This window comes from Melopsittacus undulatus, unplaced genomic scaffold, assembly GCF_012275295.1.
Source record: "Melopsittacus undulatus isolate bMelUnd1 unplaced genomic scaffold, bMelUnd1.mat.Z mat_scaffold_137_arrow_ctg1, whole genome shotgun sequence".
Taxonomy (NCBI): Eukaryota; Metazoa; Chordata; class Aves; order Psittaciformes; family Psittaculidae; genus Melopsittacus; species Melopsittacus undulatus.
The window spans coordinates 1-17,505 of record NW_022994105.1 but is presented as its reverse complement, the minus strand read 5'-3'; positions in this window follow the sequence as shown (position 1 = coordinate 17,505).

Genomic DNA, 17,505 nt, shown 5'->3' with positions numbered 1-17,505 from the left:
ATCCTTGAAATGCAGAATGACCGCTGGTCGCTCTCCCATAGGCTTGTTTCCTGAGTGGTCTCCTGGGGGGGACTGGCCTCCCTTGGGACTGCAGACAGCCCCTCAGACCTACGTCAGAGCTTGTCATGCAGAACTATATGCATAACATAGCGGAGCTCTTCTGTTCCATTCCATTCCGTTCCATTCCACTCCATTCCATTCCATTCCATTCCCTGCACTCCCAACGAGTTGTATAATGATGAGACCGTTATTTACCTGAAATGGCAGGGGGGTTTCAGCACCAAAAACGCTTTCAAAGACACAAGTCAGAAAGGATACAGGTGGAAAGAGTATTTTAACTATTTAGGTGTAAAATTAAGGAAAATAATAAAAGAGTAAAATCAATGCATTTCTAAATACAAATAAAATAACATAAAGACCCCAATAAAATAATGAATAAATAAAAGGAAACGAAAGTTATTTATTTAAACAAAGTTCTTTATTTCAGGTTAGGCTAGCTTAGCTTAGTTAATTTTAATCTAGCTTAGTGTAGGTTCTATTTTCTTTTGATAAATCTGTCAGAGCAGTGCTGTGGTGGTGTGAGAGCAGTGCAAGAAGCCAGCCAGAATGGGCCGGAGAAGACCTGACAGGGGGTGGTGCTCAGTGCTACAGAGGACAGCAGCAAGTCCCGGGGCCACAGTGGGGCCACCCTGGGAGTGCAGAAGGCTGCCTCCCCCCGGATGCGGGGCACGAGGGCCAGCTGCGTGGAGCACGAGCCGCTGCCTTTGGGCTACAGGAGCCCAAAGGAGCCCCATGAAGGGGCTGTGCTCGGCTGCGGAGGAAGGCAAAAAACCCCGGGGACACTTGCTAGTCCACCCTGGGGAGAAAAAAGCCCTTCCCCCCCCCCGCTGCAGGACACGAGGGCCACCTTCGTGGAGCATGAGCACCAGGCCATAACCCAGAGCACCAGGACCAGAGGAGCCCTGCCAAGGGGTCATGCTCAGTGCTCAGAGGAAGGCAAAAAACCCCCGGGGACCAGTGCCAATCTGCCCCGGGGGAAAATTCCTTCCTGACCCCAGCGCTGGCGATCGGCTACTCCCTGAGCATGTGAGCAAGACCGGCTCCTGGTCCACGGGCTGCTTATGCCTCTAAGGGGACAAGGGGACACTGGCACTGCCTTTTCTGCCTCCACCTGGAGCCATCTCAGGGGCTTCCAAGAAGAGCAAAATGCTGCTGGCCTGATCAACCCTAGGGACAAGAACCCTTCCCGTGCCTGGCAGCGGGAGCTGCAAAGCACCGGGTGAGGCCACTGGCCCATCTGTGCATCCTGTTTCCTATGGCTACTGCCGCTATCTCCCCAGAATCTGATGAGGACGGCAAGCCCCCCGAGGACTGAAGCAGGACTTCCATCCATCCATCCATCCATCCATCCATCCATCCATCCCATAAGCTGTGAGTGTGGCCCCTCCAGGAGCTGCAATTGCAGCAGAAGAGCCCCAGCAGCTTCAGGCAGTCTTCCCTTCTCTGCCCCTCCAAGTAATTCCACTGGTGCCTCAAGGAAATTCCTCTCGGCTGCCTGCAGGCTGCCAGCTCTGTCCTGGTGGCAAAGCCGGGCACTCTGGCAGTGGAACACGGGAGGACGCTGCCTTATACTGCCCCAGAGCATTGTGATGCTGCGTTGGCGGGTGGGGCCCTATGACACGGGGGGGGGGGGGGGGGGGGGTGACGGGGGTGACGGGGCCCCGCCCCCCAGCCCTGCTCACTGCAGCTCTGCTGCTGCCCCTTCAGCCAGCATGCCTTGGAGAAAGGCCTTTGGGCTGCTGTCCCTGAGGCCGGGCCTAGGCCCAGGGGCTCTCCCTGCCCATGGTGGCCACAGACTGGGCACCGCTGCGGGCTGTCCCTGTAAATTAATCGCTGTCTTCAGACTGTATCATTGAAGGATTTTATACCGTGTACGGTCATTTGCCTGTGGTGATCCCAGAGGTGAAAGAAAGGGCTTTTGGTTCCCTCTGGGTGAACTCTGCAGAAGCACAGAGAACATACAGGAGTTCCTCACCATTCCTTATGTGAAATATACAGGGATGATTCGTGTCAGGAATTTAGGCGTCCTTGTCGCCTTTGCACTTTGTGTGAAACCAGCCCTCCTTTGTGACCGTGATTATCATAAGTGCTCCTGTCAATAAGGAGAAACAAAGGGGATAATCTCCCCTAATCAATTGCTCTGTGTTTCAAAGGGGGCTTCCGTTTAACGGTTTGACTGGCCTAAGGGGGTTAAATAATCAGGAGATACATTTCGTTACAGGATACTGCAAACTTGGGCACTAGGCAAATAACCATATAAGATATAGAACAAAATGTTAAGCTTGTAAGCATTTTTCTGTCAATACATTACTAAGTAAATTCAGCAACGTCTTCACCGGAAAAGACCCCAGCAAACAAGAAAAGAACAAAGGAAAGGGGCCACGTCGACATTCGGGTAAAGAAGACAACAAGATTGGCTAAAACCCAAATCTGAGAAGTATAAGAGACTGTACTCCAAAGATCCCGGTTGTGCGTTGCTGGTGGAGCGGAGACTCCCCTGCGCACCCAGCGCTGTTTTACTTATTGTCTCTTTTAAATTTCTAATCAATTGTAAATAAAATCGATTGGGACAAAACCCGGTTTGCAGTAAATCTTTGTAACACTTATCAACACAGCAAGTGGCATTTGCTACTGTGCTGCTTATGGTGAGGTATTTTCTTGGAAAGAAGGATTTAAGAAATCTCTTCTGCGTTTCTTACACAGGGTGTTCAGATACTTGTTTGTGTTTAGTTATCATTCATGTGTCTAGTTTGGGGGGTTACCTCTTGCATTACAACTTGAATGCAACCCTTCACTGACTGCTGTCTACTTCCATGTTCTTGGTAGCTCAATGAAGCGCTTTGATCCCAATTCGGTTTAAAGCGCACGGACTGAGCAGCTTTTCCCCGCAACACTCAGGAAAAACAAGTAACTGACTCAGTTGTGTGGAAGAGTTTTAAAACCCTCAGCTAAGTATCACATAAAGGTACTGTAGGAAGGGCCGAGATTTTGAGAGTGGCAACAAATCCCCCCAGCACATCTGGGCAAATCCTTGAAATGCAGAATGACCGCTGGTCGCTCTCCCATAGGCTTGTTTCCTGAGTGGTCTCCTGGGGGGGACTGGCCTCCCTTGGGACTGCAGACAGCCCCTCAGACCTACGTCAGAGCTTGTCACGCAGAACTATATGCATAACATAGCGGAGCTCTTCTGTTCCATTCCATTCCATTCCATTCCATTCCATTCCATTCCATTCCATTCCCTGCACTCCCAACGAGTTGTATAATGATGAGACCGTTATTTACCTGAAATGGCAGGGGGTTTCAGCACCAAAAACGCTTTCAAAGACACAAGTCAGAAAGGATACAGGTGGAAAGAGTATTTTAACTATTTAGGTGTAAAATTAAGGAAAATAATAAAAGAGTAAAATCAATGCATTTCTAAATACAAATAAAATAACATAAAGACCCCAATAAAATAATGAATAAATAAAAGGAAACGAAAGTTATTTATTTAAACAAAGTTCTTTATTTCAGGTTAGGCTAGCTTAGCTTAGTTAATTTTAATCTAGCTTAGTTTAGGTTCTATTTTCTTTTGATAAATCTGTCAGAGCAGTGCTGTGGTGGTGTGAGAGCAGTGCAAGAAGCCAGCCAGAATGGGCCGGAGAAGACCTGACAGGGGGTGGTGCTCAGTGCTACAGAGGACAGCAGCAAGTCCCGGGGCCACAGTGGGGCCACCCTGGGAGTGCAGAAGGCTGCCTCCCCCCGGATGCGGGGCACGAGGGCCAGCTGCGTGGAGCACGAGCCGCTGCCTTTGGGCTACAGGAGCCCAAAGGAGCCCCATGAAGGGGCTGTGCTCGGCTGCGGAGGAAGGCAAAAAACCCCGGGGACACTTGCTAGTCCACCCTGGGGAGAAAAAGCCCTTCCCCCCCCAGCTGCAGGACACGAGGGCCACCTTCGTGGAGCATGAGCACCAGGCCATAACCCAGAGCACCAGGACCAGAGGAGCCCTGCCAAGGGGTCATGCTCAGTGCTCAGAGGAAGGCAAAAAACCCCCGGGGACCAGTGCCAATCTGCCCCGGGGGAAAATTCCTTCCTGACCCCAGCGCTGGCGATCGGCTACTCCCTGAGCATGTGAGCAAGACCGGCTCCTGGTCCACGGGCTGCTTATGCCTCTAAGGGGACAAGGGGACACTGGCACTGCCTTTTCTGCCTCCACCTGGAGCCATCTCGGGGCTTCCAAGAAGAGCAAAATGCTGCTGGCCTGATCAACCCTAGGGACAAGAACCCTTCCCGTGCCTGGCAGCGGGAGCTGCAAAGCACCGGGTGAGGCCACTGGCCCATCTGTGCATCCTGTTTCCTATGGCTACTGCCGCTATCTCCCCAGAATCTGATGAGGACGGCAAGCCCCCCGAGGACTGAAGCAGGACTTCCATCCATCCATCCATCCATCCATCCATCCATCCCATAAGCTGTGAGTGTGGCCCCTCCAGGAGCTGCAATTGCAGCAGAAGAGCCCCAGCAGCTTCAGGCAGTCTTCCCTTCTCTGCCCCTCCAAGTAATTCCACTGGTGCCTCAAGGAAATTCCTCTCGGCTGCCTGCAGGCTGCCAGCTCTGTCCTGGTGGCAAAGCCGGGCACTCTGGCAGTGGAACACGGGAGGACGCTGCCTTATACTGCCCCAGAGCATTGTGATGCTGCGTTGGCGGGTGGGGCCCTATGACACGGGGGGGGGGGGGGGGGGTGGTGACGGGGGTGACGGGGCCCCGCCCCCCAGCCCTGCTCACTGCAGCTCTGCTGCTGCCCCTTCAGCCAGCATGCCTTGGAGAAAGGCCTTTGGGCTGCTGTCCCTGAGGCCGGGCCTAGGCCCAGGGGGCTCTCCCTGCCCATGGTGGCCACAGACTGGGCACCGCTGCGGGCTGTCCCTGTAAATTAATCGCTGTCTTCAGACTGTATCATTGAAGGATTTTATACCGTGTACGGTCATTTGCCTGTGGTGATCCCAGAGGTGAAAGAAAGGGCTTTTGGTTCCCTCTGGGTGAACTCTGCAGAAGCACAGAGAACATACAGGAGTTCCTCACCATTCCTTATGTGAAATATACAGGGATGATTCGTGTCAGGAATTTAGGCGTCCTTGTCGCCTTTGCACTTTGTGTGAAACCAGCCCTCCTTTGTGACCGTGATTATCATAAGTGCTCCTGTCAATAAGGAGAAACAAAGGGGATAATCTCCCCTAATCAATTGCTCTGTGTTTCAAAGGGGGCTTCCGTTTAACGGTTTGACTGGCCTAAGGGGGTTAAATAATCAGGAGATACATTTCGTTACAGGATACTGCAAACTTGGGCACTAGGCAAATAACCATATAAGATATAGAACAAAATGTTAAGCTTGTAAGCATTTTTCTGTCAATACATTACTAAGTAAATTCAGCAACGTCTTCACCGGAAAAAGACCCCAGCAAACAAGAAAAGAACAAAGGAAAGGGGCCACGTCGACATTCGGGTAAAGAAGACAACAAGATTAGCTAAAACCCAAATCTGAGAAGTATAAGAGACTGTACTCCAAAGATCCCGGTTGTGCGTTGCTGGTGGAGCGGAGACTCCCCTGCGCACCCAGCGCTGTTTTACTTATTGTCTCTTTTAAATTTCTAATCAATTGTAAATAAAATCGATTGGGACAAAACCCGGTTTGCAGTAAATCTTTGTAACACTTATCAACACAGCAAGTGGCATTTGCTACTGTGCTGCTTATGGTGAGGTATTTTCTTGGAAAGAAGGATTTAAGAAATCTCTTCTGCGTTTCTTACACAGGGTGTTCAGATACTTGTTTGTGTTTAGTTATCATTCATGTGTCTAGTTTGGGGGTTACCTCTTGCATTACAACTTGAATGCAACCCTTCACTGACTGCTGTCTACTTCCATGTTCTTGGTAGCTCAATGAAGCGCTTTGATCCCAATTCGGTTTAAAGCGCACGGACTGAGCAGCTTTTCCCCCGCAACACTCAGGAAAAACAAGTAACTGACTCAGTTGTGTGGAAGAGTTTTAAAACCCTCAGCTAAGTATCACATAAAGGTACTGTATGAAGGGCCGAGATTTTGAGAGTGGCAACAATCCCCCCAGCACATCTGGGCAAATCCTTGAAATGCAGAATGACCGCTGGTCGCTCTCCCATAGGCTTGTTTCCTGAGTGGTCTCCTGGGGGGGGACTGGCCTCCCTTGGGACTGCAGACAGCCCCTCAGACCTACGTCAGAGCTTGTCATGCAGAACTATATGCATAACATAGCGGAGCTCTTCTGTTCCATTCCATTCCATTCCATTCCATTCCATTCCATTCCATTCCATTCCCTGCACTCCCAACGAGTTGTATAATGATGAGACCGTTATTTACCTGAAATGGCAGGGGGGTTTCAGCACCAAAAACGCTTTCAAAGACACAAGTCAGAAAGGATACAGGTGGAAAGAGTATTTTAACTATTTAGGTGTAAAATTAAGGAAAATAATAAAAGAGTAAAATCAATGCATTTCTAAATACAATAAAATAACATAAAGACCCCAATAAAATAATGAATAAATAAAAGGAAACGAAAGTTATTTATTTAAACAAAGTTCTTTATTTCAGGTTAGGCTAGCTTAGCTTAGTTAATTTTAATCTAGCTTAGTTTAGGTTCTATTTTCTTTTGATAAATCTGTCAGAGCAGTGCTGTGGTGGTGTGAGAGCAGTGCAAGAAGCCAGCCAGAATGGGCCGGAGAAGACCTGACAGGGGGTGGTGCTCAGTGCTACAGAGGACAGCAGCAAGTCCCGGGGCCACAGTGGGGCCACCCTGGGAGTGCAGAAGGCTGCCTCCCCCCGGATGCGGGGCACGAGGGCCAGCTGCGTGGAGCACGAGCCGCTGCCTTTGGGCTACAGGAGCCCAAAGGAGCCCCATGAAGGGGCTGTGCTCGGCTGCGGAGGAAGGCAAAAAACCCCGGGGACACTTGCTAGTCCACCCTGGGGAGAAAAAAGCCCTTCCCCCCCCAGCTGCAGGACACGAGGGCCACCTTCGTGGAGCATGAGCACCAGGCCATAACCCAGAGCACCAGGACCAGAGGAGCCCTGCCAAGGGGTCATGCTCAGTGCTCAGAGGAAGGCAAAAAACCCCCGGGGACCAGTGCCAATCTGCCCCGGGGGAAAATTCCTTCCTGACCCCAGCGCTGGCGATCGGCTACTCCCTGAGCATGTGAGCAAGACCGGCTCCTGGTCCACGGGCTGCTTATGCCTCTAAGGGGACAGGGGACACTGGCACTGCCTTTTTCTGCCTCCACCTGGAGCCATCTCAGGGCTTCCAAGAAGAGCAAAATGCTGCTGGCCTGATCAACCCTAGGGACAAGAACCCTTCCCGTGCCTGGCAGCGGGAGCTGCAAAGCACCGGGTGAGGCCACTGGCCCATCTGTGCATCCTGTTTCCTATGGCTACTGCCGCTATCTCCCCAGAATCTGATGAGGACGGCAAGCCCCCCGAGGACTGAAGCAGGACTTCCATCCATCCATCCATCCATCCATCCATCCATCCATCCCATAAGCTGTGAGTGTGGCCCCTCCAGGAGCTGCAATTGCAGCAGAAGAGCCCCAGCAGCTTCAGGCAGTCTTCCCTTCTCTGCCCCTCCAAGTAATTCCACTGGTGCCTCAAGGAAATTCCTCTCGGCTGCCTGCAGGCTGCCAGCTCTGTCCTGGTGGCAAAGCCGGGCACTCTGGCAGTGGAACACGGGAGGACGCTGCCTTATACTGCCCCAGAGCATTGTGATGCTGCGTTGGCGGGTGGGGCCCTATGACACGGGGGGGGGGGGGGGGGGGGTGACGGGGGTGACGGGGCCCCGCCCCCCAGCCCTGCTCACTGCAGCTCTGCTGCTGCCCCTTCAGCCAGCATGCCTTGGAGAAAGGCCTTTGGGCTGCTGTCCCTGAGGCCGGGCCTAGGCCCAGGGGGCTCTCCCTGCCCATGGTGGCCACAGACTGGGCACCGCTGCGGGCTGTCCCTGTAAATTAATCGCTGTCTTCAGACTGTATCATTGAAGGATTTTATACCGTGTACGGTCATTTGCCTGTGGTGATCCCAGAGGTGAAAGAAAGGGCTTTTGGTTCCCTCTGGGTGAACTCTGCAGAAGCACAGAGAACATACAGGAGTTCCTCACCATTCCTTATGTGAAATATACAGGGATGATTCGTGTCAGGAATTTAGGCGTCCTTGTCGCCTTTGCACTTTGTGTGAAACCAGCCCTCCTTTGTGACCGTGATTATCATAAGTGCTCCTGTCAATAAGGAGAAACAAAGGGGTAATCTCCCCTAATCAATTGCTCTGTGTTTCAAAGGGGGCTTCCGTTTAACGGTTTGACTGGCCTAAGGGGGTTAAATAATCAGGAGATACATTTCGTTACAGGATACTGCAAACTTGGGCACTAGGCAAATAACCATATAAGATATAGAACAAAATGTTAAGCTTGTAAGCATTTTTCTGTCAATACATTACTAAGTAAATTCAGCAACGTCTTCACCGGAAAAAGACCCCAGCAAACAAGAAAAGAACAAAGGAAAGGGGCCACGTCGACATTCGGGTAAAGAAGACAACAAGATTGGCTAAAACCCAAATCTGAGAAGTATAAGAGACTGTACTCAAAAGATCCCGGTTGTGCGTTGCTGGTGGAGCGGAGACTCCCCTGCGCACCCAGCGCTGTTTTACTTATTGTCTCTTTTAAATTTCTAATCAATTGTAAATAAAATCGATTGGGACAAAACCCGGTTTGCAGTAAATCTTTGTAACACTTATCAACACAGCAAGTGGCATTTGCTACTGTGCTGCTTATGGTGAGGTATTTTCTTGGAAAGAAGGATTTAAGAAATCTCTTCTGCGTTTCTTACACAGGGTGTTCAGATACTTGTTTGTGTTTAGTTATCATTCATGTGTCTAGTTTGGGGGGTTACCTCTTGCATTACAACTTGAATGCAACCCTTCACTGACTGCTGTCTACTTCCATGTTCTTGGTAGCTCAATGAAGCGCTTTGATCCCAATTCGGTTTAAAGCGCACGGACTGAGCAGCTTTTCCCCGCAACACTCAGGAAAAACAAGTAACTGACTCAGTTGTGTGGAAGAGTTTTAAAACCCTCAGCTAAGTATCACATAAAGGTACTGTATGAAGGGCCGAGATTTTGAGAGTGGCAACAAATCCCCCCAGCACATCTGGGCAAATCCTTGAAATGCAGAATGACCGCTGGTCACTCTCCCATAGGCTTGTTTCCTGAGTGGTCTCCTGGGGGGACTGGCCTCCCTTGGGACTGCAGACAGCCCCTCAGACCTACGTCAGAGCTTGTCATGCAGAACTATATGCATAACATAGCGGAGCTCTTCTGTTCCATTCCATTCCATTCCATTCCATTCCATTCCATTCCATTCCATTCCCTGCACTCCCAACGAGTTGTATAATGATGAGACCGTTATTTACCTGAAATGGCAGGGGGGTTTCAGCACCAAAAACGCTTTCAAAGACACAAGTCAGAAAGGATACAGGTGGAAAGAGTATTTTAACTATTTAGGTGTAAAATTAAGGAAAATAATAAAAGAGTAAAATCAATGCATTTCTAAATACAAATAAAATAACATAAAGACCCCAATAAATAATGAATAAATAAAAGGAAACGAAAGTTATTTATTTAAACAAAGTTCTTTATTTCAGGTTAGGCTAGCTTAGCTTAGTTAATTTTAATCTAGCTTAGTTTAGGTTCTATTTTCTTTTGATAAATCTGTCAGAGCAGTGCTGTGGTGGTGTGAGAGCAGTGCAAGAAGCCAGCCAGAATGGGCCGGAGAAGACCTGACAGGGGTGGTGCTCAGTGCTACAGAGGACAGCAGCAAGTCCCGGGGCCACAGTGGGGCCACCCTGGGAGTGCAGAAGGCTGCCTCCCCCCGGATGCGGGGCACGAGGGCCAGCTGCGTGGAGCACGAGCCGCTGCCTTTGGGCTACAGGAGCCCAAAGGAGCCCCATGAAGGGGCTGTGCTCGGCTGCGGAGGAAGGCAAAAAACCCCGGGGACACTTGCTAGTCCACCCTGGGGAGAAAAAAGCCCTTCCCCCCCCAGCTGCAGGACACGAGGGCCACCTTCGTGGAGCATGAGCACCAGGCCATAACCCAGAGCACCAGGACCAGAGGAGCCCTGCCAAGGGGTCATGCTCAGTGCTCAGAGGAAGGCAAAAAACCCCCGGGGACCAGTGCCAATCTGCCCCGGGGGAAAATTCCTTCCTGACCCCAGCGCTGGCGATCGGCTACTCCCTGAGCATGTGAGCAAGACCGGCTCCTGGTCCACGGGCTGCTTATGCCTCTAAGGGGACAAGGGGACACTGGCACTGCCTTTTCTGCCTCCACCTGGAGCCATCTCAGGGGCTTCCAAGAAGAGCAAAATGCTGCTGGCCTGATCAACCCTAGGGACAAGAACCCTTCCCGTGCCTGGCAGCGGGAGCTGCAAAGCACCGGGTGAGGCCACTGGCCCATCTGTGCATCCTGTTTCCTATGGCTACTGCCGCTATCTCCCCAGAATCTGATGAGGACGGCAAGCCCCCCGAGGACTGAAGCAGGACTTCCATCCATCCATCCATCCATCCATCCATCCATCCATCCCATAAGCTGTGAGTGTGGCCCCTCCAGGAGCTGCAATTGCAGCAGAAGAGCCCCAGCAGCTTCAGGCAGTCTTCCCTTCTCTGCCCCTCCAAGTAATTCCACTGGTGCCTCAAGGAAATTCCTCTCGGCTGCCTGCAGGCTGCCAGCTCTGTCCTGGTGGCAAAGCCGGGCACTCTGGCAGTGGAACACGGGAGGACGCTGCCTTATACTGCCCCAGAGCATTGTGATGCTGCGTTGGCGGGTGGGGCCCTATGACACGGGGGGGGGGGGGGGGGGGTGACGGGGGTGACGGGGCCCCGCCCCCCAGCCCTGCTCACTGCAGCTCTGCTGCTGCCCCTTCAGCCAGCATGCCTTGGAGAAAGGCCTTTGGGCTGCTGTCCCTGAGGCCGGGCCTAGGCCCAGGGGGCTCTCCCTGCCCATGGTGGCCACAGACTGGGCACCGCTGCGGGCTGTCCCTGTAAATTAATCGCTGTCTTCAGACTGTATCATTGAAGGATTTTATACCGTGTACGGTCATTTGCCTGTGGTGATCCCAGAGGTGAAAGAAAGGGCTTTTGGTTCCCTCTGGGTGAACTCTGCAGAAGCACAGAGAACATACAGGATTCCTCACCATTCCTTATCAACACAATCGCAAGTGGCATTTGCTACTGTGCTGCTTATGGTGAGGTATTTTCCTTGGAAAGAAGGATTTAAGAAATCTCTTCTGCGTTTCTTACACAGGGTGTTCAGATACTTGTTGTGTTTAGTTATCATTCATGTGTCTAGTTTGGGGGGTTACCTCTTGCATTACAACTTGAATGCAACCCTTCACTGACTGCTGTCTACTTCCATGTTCTTGGTAGCTCATGAAGCGCTTTTGATCCCAATTCGGTTTAAAGCGCACGGACTGAGCAGCTTTTCCCTTCCCCCCGCAACACTCAGGAAAAACAAGTAACTGACTCAGTTGTGTGGAAGAGTTTTTAAAACCCTCAGCTAAGTATCACATAAAGGTACTGTATGAAGGGCCGAGATTTTGAGAGTGGCAACAAATCCCCCCAGCACATCTGGGCAAATCCTTGAAATGCAGAATGACCGCTGGTCGCTCTCCCATAGGCTTGTTTCCTGAGTGGTCTCCTGGGGGGGACTGGCCTCCCTTGGGACTGCAGACAGCCCCTCAGACCTACGTCAGAGCTTGTCATGCAGAACTATATGCATAACATAGCGGAGCTCTTCTGTTCCATTCCATTCCATTCCATTCCATTCCATTCCATTCCATTCCATTCCATTCCATTCCCTGCACTCCCAACGAGTTGTATAATGATGAGACCGTTATTTACCTGAAATGGCAGGGGGGTTTCAGCACCAAAAACGCTTTCAAAGACACAAGTCAGAAAGGATACAGGTGGAAAGAGTATTTTAACTATTTAGGTGTAAAATTAAGGAAAATAATAAAAGAGTAAAATCAATGCATTTCTAATACAAATAAAATAACATAAAGACCCCAATAAAATAATGAATAAATAAAAGGAAACGAAAGTTATTTATTTAAACAAAGTTCTTTATTTCAGGTTAGGCTAGCTTAGCTTAGTTAATTTTAATCTAGCTTAGTTTAGGTTCTATTTTCTTTTGATAAATCTGTCAGAGCAGTGCTGTGGTGGTGTGAGAGCAGTGCAAGAAGCCAGCCAGAATGGGCCGGAGAAGACCTGACAGGGGGTGGTGCTCAGTGCTACAGAGGACAGCAGCAAGTCCCGGGGCCACAGTGGGGCCACCCTGGGAGTGCAGAAGGCTGCCTCCCCCCGGATGCGGGGCACGAGGGCCAGCTGCGTGGAGCACGAGCCGCTGCCTTTGGGCTACAGGAGCCCAAAGGAGCCCCATGAAGGGGCTGTGCTCGGCTGCGGAGGAAGGCAAAAAACCCCGGGGACACTTGCTAGTCCACCCTGGGGAGAAAAAGCCCTTCCCCCCCCAGCTGCAGGACACGAGGGCCACCTTCGTGGAGCATGAGCACCAGGCCATAACCCAGAGCACCAGGACCAGAGGAGCCCTGCCAAGGGGTCATGCTCAGTGCTCAGAGGAAGGCAAAAAACCCCCGGGGACCAGTGCCAATCTGCCCCGGGGGAAAATTCCTTCCTGACCCAGCGCTGGCGATCGGCTACTCCCTGAGCATGTGAGCAAGACCGGCTCCTGGTCCACGGGCTGCTTATGCCTCTAAGGGGACAAGGGGACACTGGCACTGCCTTTTCTGCCTCCACCTGGAGCCATCTCAGGGGCTTCCAAGAAGAGCAAAATGCTGCTGGCCTGATCAACCCTAGGGACCAGAACCCTTCCCGTGCCTGGCAGCGGGAGCTGCAAAGCACCGGGTGAGGCCACGGGCCCATCTGTGCATCCTGTTTCCTATGGCTACTGCCGCTATCTCCCCAGAATCTGATGAGGACGGGCCAAGCCCCCCGAGGACTGAAGCAGGACTTCCATCCATCCATCCATCCATCCATCCATCCATCCATCCCATAAGCTGTGAGTGTGGCCCCTCCAGGAGCTGCAATTGCAGCAGAAGAGCCCCAGCAGCTTCAGGCAGTCTTCCCTTCTCTGCCCCGCCAAGTCATTCCACTGGTGCCTCAAGGAAATTTCCTCTCGGCTGCCTGCAGGCTGCCAGCTCTGTCCTGGTGGCAAAGCCGGGCACTCTGGCAGTGGAACACGGGAGGACGCTGCCTTATACTGCCCCAGAGCATTGGGATGCTGCGTTGGCGGGTGGGGGCCCTATGACACGGGGGGGGGGGGGGGGTGGGGTGACGGGGGTGACGGGGCCCCGCCCCCCAGCCCTGCTCACTGCAGCTCTGCTGCTGCCCCTTCAGCCAGCATGCCTTGGAGAAAGGCCTTTGGGCTGCTGTCCCTGAGGCCGGGCCTAGGCCCAGGGGGCTCTCCCTGCCCATGGTGGCCACAGACTGGGCACCGCTGCGGGCTGTCCCTGTAAATTAATCGCTGTCTTCAGACTGTATCATTGAAGGATTTTATACCGTGTACGGTCATTTGCCTGTGGTGATCCCAGAGGTGAAAGAAAGGGCTTTTGGTTCCCTCTGGGTGAACTCTGCAGAAGCACAGAGAACATACAGGAGTTCCTCACCATTCCTTATGTGAAATATACAGGGATGATTCGTGTCAGGAATTTAGGCGTCCTTGTCGCCTTTGCACTTTGTGTGAAACCAGCCCTCCTTTGTGACCGTGATTATCATAAGTGCTCCTGTCAATAAGGAGAAACAAAGGGGATAATCTCCCCTAATCAATTGCTCTGTGTTTCAAAGGGGGGCTTCCGTTAACGGTTTGACTGGCCTAAGGGGGTTAAATAATCAGGAGATACATTTCGTTACAGGATACTGCAAACTTGGGCACTAGGCAAATAACCATATAAGATATAGAACAAAATGTTAAGCTTGTAAGCATTTTTCTGTCAATACATTACTAAGTAAATTCAGCAACGTCTTCACCGGAAAAAAGACCCCAGCAAACAAGAAAAGAACAAAGGAAAGGGGCCACGTCGACATTCGGGTAAAGAAGACAACAAGATTAGCTAAAACCCAAATCTGAGAAGTATAAGAGACTGTACTCCAAAGATCCCGGTTGTGCGTTGCTGGTGGAGCGGAGACTCCCCTGCGCACCCAGCGCTGTTTTACTTATTGTCTCTTTTAAATTTCTAATCAATTGTAAATAAAATCGATTGGGACAAAACCCGGTTTGCAGTAAAATCTTTGTAACACTTATCAACACAGCAAGTGGCATTTGCTACTGTGCTGCTTATGGTGAGGTATTTTCTTGGAAAGAAGGATTTAAGAAATCTCTTCTGCGTTTCTTACACAGGGTGTTCAGATACTTGTTTGTGTTTAGTTATCATTCATGTGTCTAGTTTGGGGGGTTACCTCTTGCATTACAACTTGAATGCAACCCTTCACTGACTGCTGTCTACTTCCATGTTCTTGGTAGCTCAATGAAGCGCTTTGATCCCAATTCGGTTTAAAGCGCACGGACTGAGCAGCTTTTCCCCGCAACACTCAGGAAAAACAAGTAACTGACTCAGTTTGTGTGGAAGAGTTTTTAAAACCCTCAGCTAAGTATCACATAAAGGTACTGTATGAAGGGCCGAGATTTTGAGAGTGGCAACAAATCCCCCCAGCACATCTGGGCAAATCCTTGAAATGCAGAATGACCGCTGGTCACTCTCCATAGGCTTGTTTCCTGAGTGGTCTCCTGGGGGGGACTGGCCTCCCTTGGGACTGCAGACAGCCCCTCAGACCTACGTCAGAGCTTGTCACGCAGAACTATATGCATAACATAGCGGAGCTCTTCTGTTCCATTCCATTCCATTCCATTCCATTCCATTCCATTCCCTTCCATTCCCTGCACTCCCAACGAGTTGTATAATGATGAGACCGTTATTTACCTGAAATGGCAGGGGGGTTTCAGCACCAAAAACGCTTTCAAAGACACAAGTCAGAAAGGATACAGGTGGAAAGAGTATTTTAACTATTTAGGTGTAAAATTAAGGAAAATAATAAAAGAGTAAAAATCAATGCATTTCTAAATACAAATAAAAATAACATAAAGACCCCCAATAAAATAATGAATAAATAAAAGGAAACGAAAGTTATTTATTTAAACAAAGTTCTTTATTTCAGGTTAGGCTAGCTTAGCTTAGTAATTTTAATCTAGCTTAGTTTAGGTTCTATTTTCTTTTGATAAATCTGTCAGAGCAGTGCTGTGGTGGTGTGAGAGCAGTGCAAGAAGCCAGCCAGAATGGGCCGGAGAAGACCTGACAGGGGGTGGTGCTCAGTGCTACAGAGGACAGCAGCAAGTCCCGGGGCCACAGTGGGGCCACCCTGGGAGTGCAGAAGGCTGCCTCCCCCGGATGCGGGGCACGAGGGCCAGCTGCGTGGAGCACGAGCCGCTGCCTTTGGGCTACAGGAGCCCAAAGGAGCCCCATGAAGGGGCTGTGCTCGGCTGCGGAGGAAGGCAAAAAACCCCGGGGACACTTGCTAGTCCACCCTGGGGAGAAAAAAGCCCTTCCCCCCCCAGCTGCAGGACACGAGGGGCCACCTTCGTGGAGCATGAGCACCAGGCCATAACCCAGAGCACCAGGGACCAGAGGAGCCCTGCCAAGGGGTCATGCTCAGTGCTCAGAGGAAGGCAAAAAACCCCGGGACCAGTGCCAATCTGCCCCGGGGGAAAATTCCTTCCTGACCCCAGCGCTGGCGATCGGCTACTCCCTGAGCATGTGAGCAAGACCGGCTCCTGGTCCACGGGCTGCTTATGCCTCTAAGGGGACAAGGGGACACTGGCACTGCCTTTTCTGCCTCCACCTGGAGCCATCTCAGGGGCTTCCAAGAAGAGCAAAATGCTGCTGGCCTGATCAACCCTAGGGACAAGAACCCTTCCCGTGCCTGGCAGCGGGAGCTGCAAAGCACCGGGTGAGGCCACTGGCCCATCTGTGCATCCTGTTTCCTATGGCTACTGCCGCTATCTCCCCAGAAATCTGATGAGGACGGCAAGCCCCCCGAGGACTGAAGCAGGACTTCCATCCATCCATCCTCCATCCATCCATCCATCCATCCCATAAGCTGTGAGTGTGGCCCCTCCAGGAGCTGCAATTGCAGCAGAAGAGCCCAGCAGCTTCAGGCAGTCTTCCCTTCTCTGCCCCTCCAAGTAATTCCACTGGTGCCTCAAGGAAATTCCTCTCGGCTGCCTGCAGGCTGCCAGCTCTGTCCTGGTGGCAAAGCCGGGCACTCTGGCAGTGGAACACGGGAGGACGCTGCCTTATACTGCCCCAGAGCATTGTGATGCTGCGTTGGCGGGTGGGGCCCTATGACACGGGGGGGGGGGGGGGGGTGGTGACGGGGGTGACGGGGCCCCCCCCCCCCAGCCCTGCTCACTGCAGCTCTGCTGCTGCCCCTTCAGCCAGCATGCATTGGAGAAAGGCCTTTGGGCTGCTTTCCCTGAGGCCGGGCCTAGCCCAGGGGGCTCTCCCTGCCCATGGTGGCCACAGACTGGGCACCGCTGCGGGCTGTCCCTGTAAATTAATCGCTGTCTTCAGACTGTATCATTGAAGGATTTTATACCGTGTACGGTCATTTGCCTGTGGTGATCCCAGAGGTGAAAGAAAGGGCTTTGGTTCCCTCTGGGTGAACTCTGCAGAAGCACAGAGAACATACAGGAGTTCCTCACCATTCCTTATGTGAAATATACAGGGATGATTCGTGTCAGGAATTTAGGCGTCCTTGTCGCCTTTGCACTTTGTGTGAAACCAGCCCTCCTTTGTGGACCGTGATTATCATAAGTGCTCCTGTCAATAAGGAGAAACAAAGGGATAATCTCCCCTAATCAATTGCTCTGTGTTTCAAAGGGGGCTTCCGTTTAACGGTTTGACTGGCCTAAGGGGGTTAAATAATCAGGAGATACATTTCGTTACAGGATACTGCAAACTTGGGGCACTAGGCAAATAACCATATAAGATATAGAACAAAAATGGTTAAGCTTGTAAGCATTTTTCTGTCAATACATTACTAAGTAAATTCAGCAACGTCTTCACCGGAAAAAGACCCCAGCAAACAAGAAAAGAACAAAGGAAAGGGGCCACGTCGACATTCGGGTAAAGAAGACAACAAGATTAGCTAAAACCCAAATCTGAGAAGTATAAGAGACTGTACTCCAAAGATCCCGGTTGTGCGTTGCTGGTGGAGCGGAGACTCCCCTGCGCACCCAGCGCTGTTTTACTTATTGTCTCTTTTAAATTTCTAATCAATTGTAAATAAAATCGATTGGGACAAAACCCGGTTTGCAGTAAATCTTTGTAACACTTATCAACACATGCAA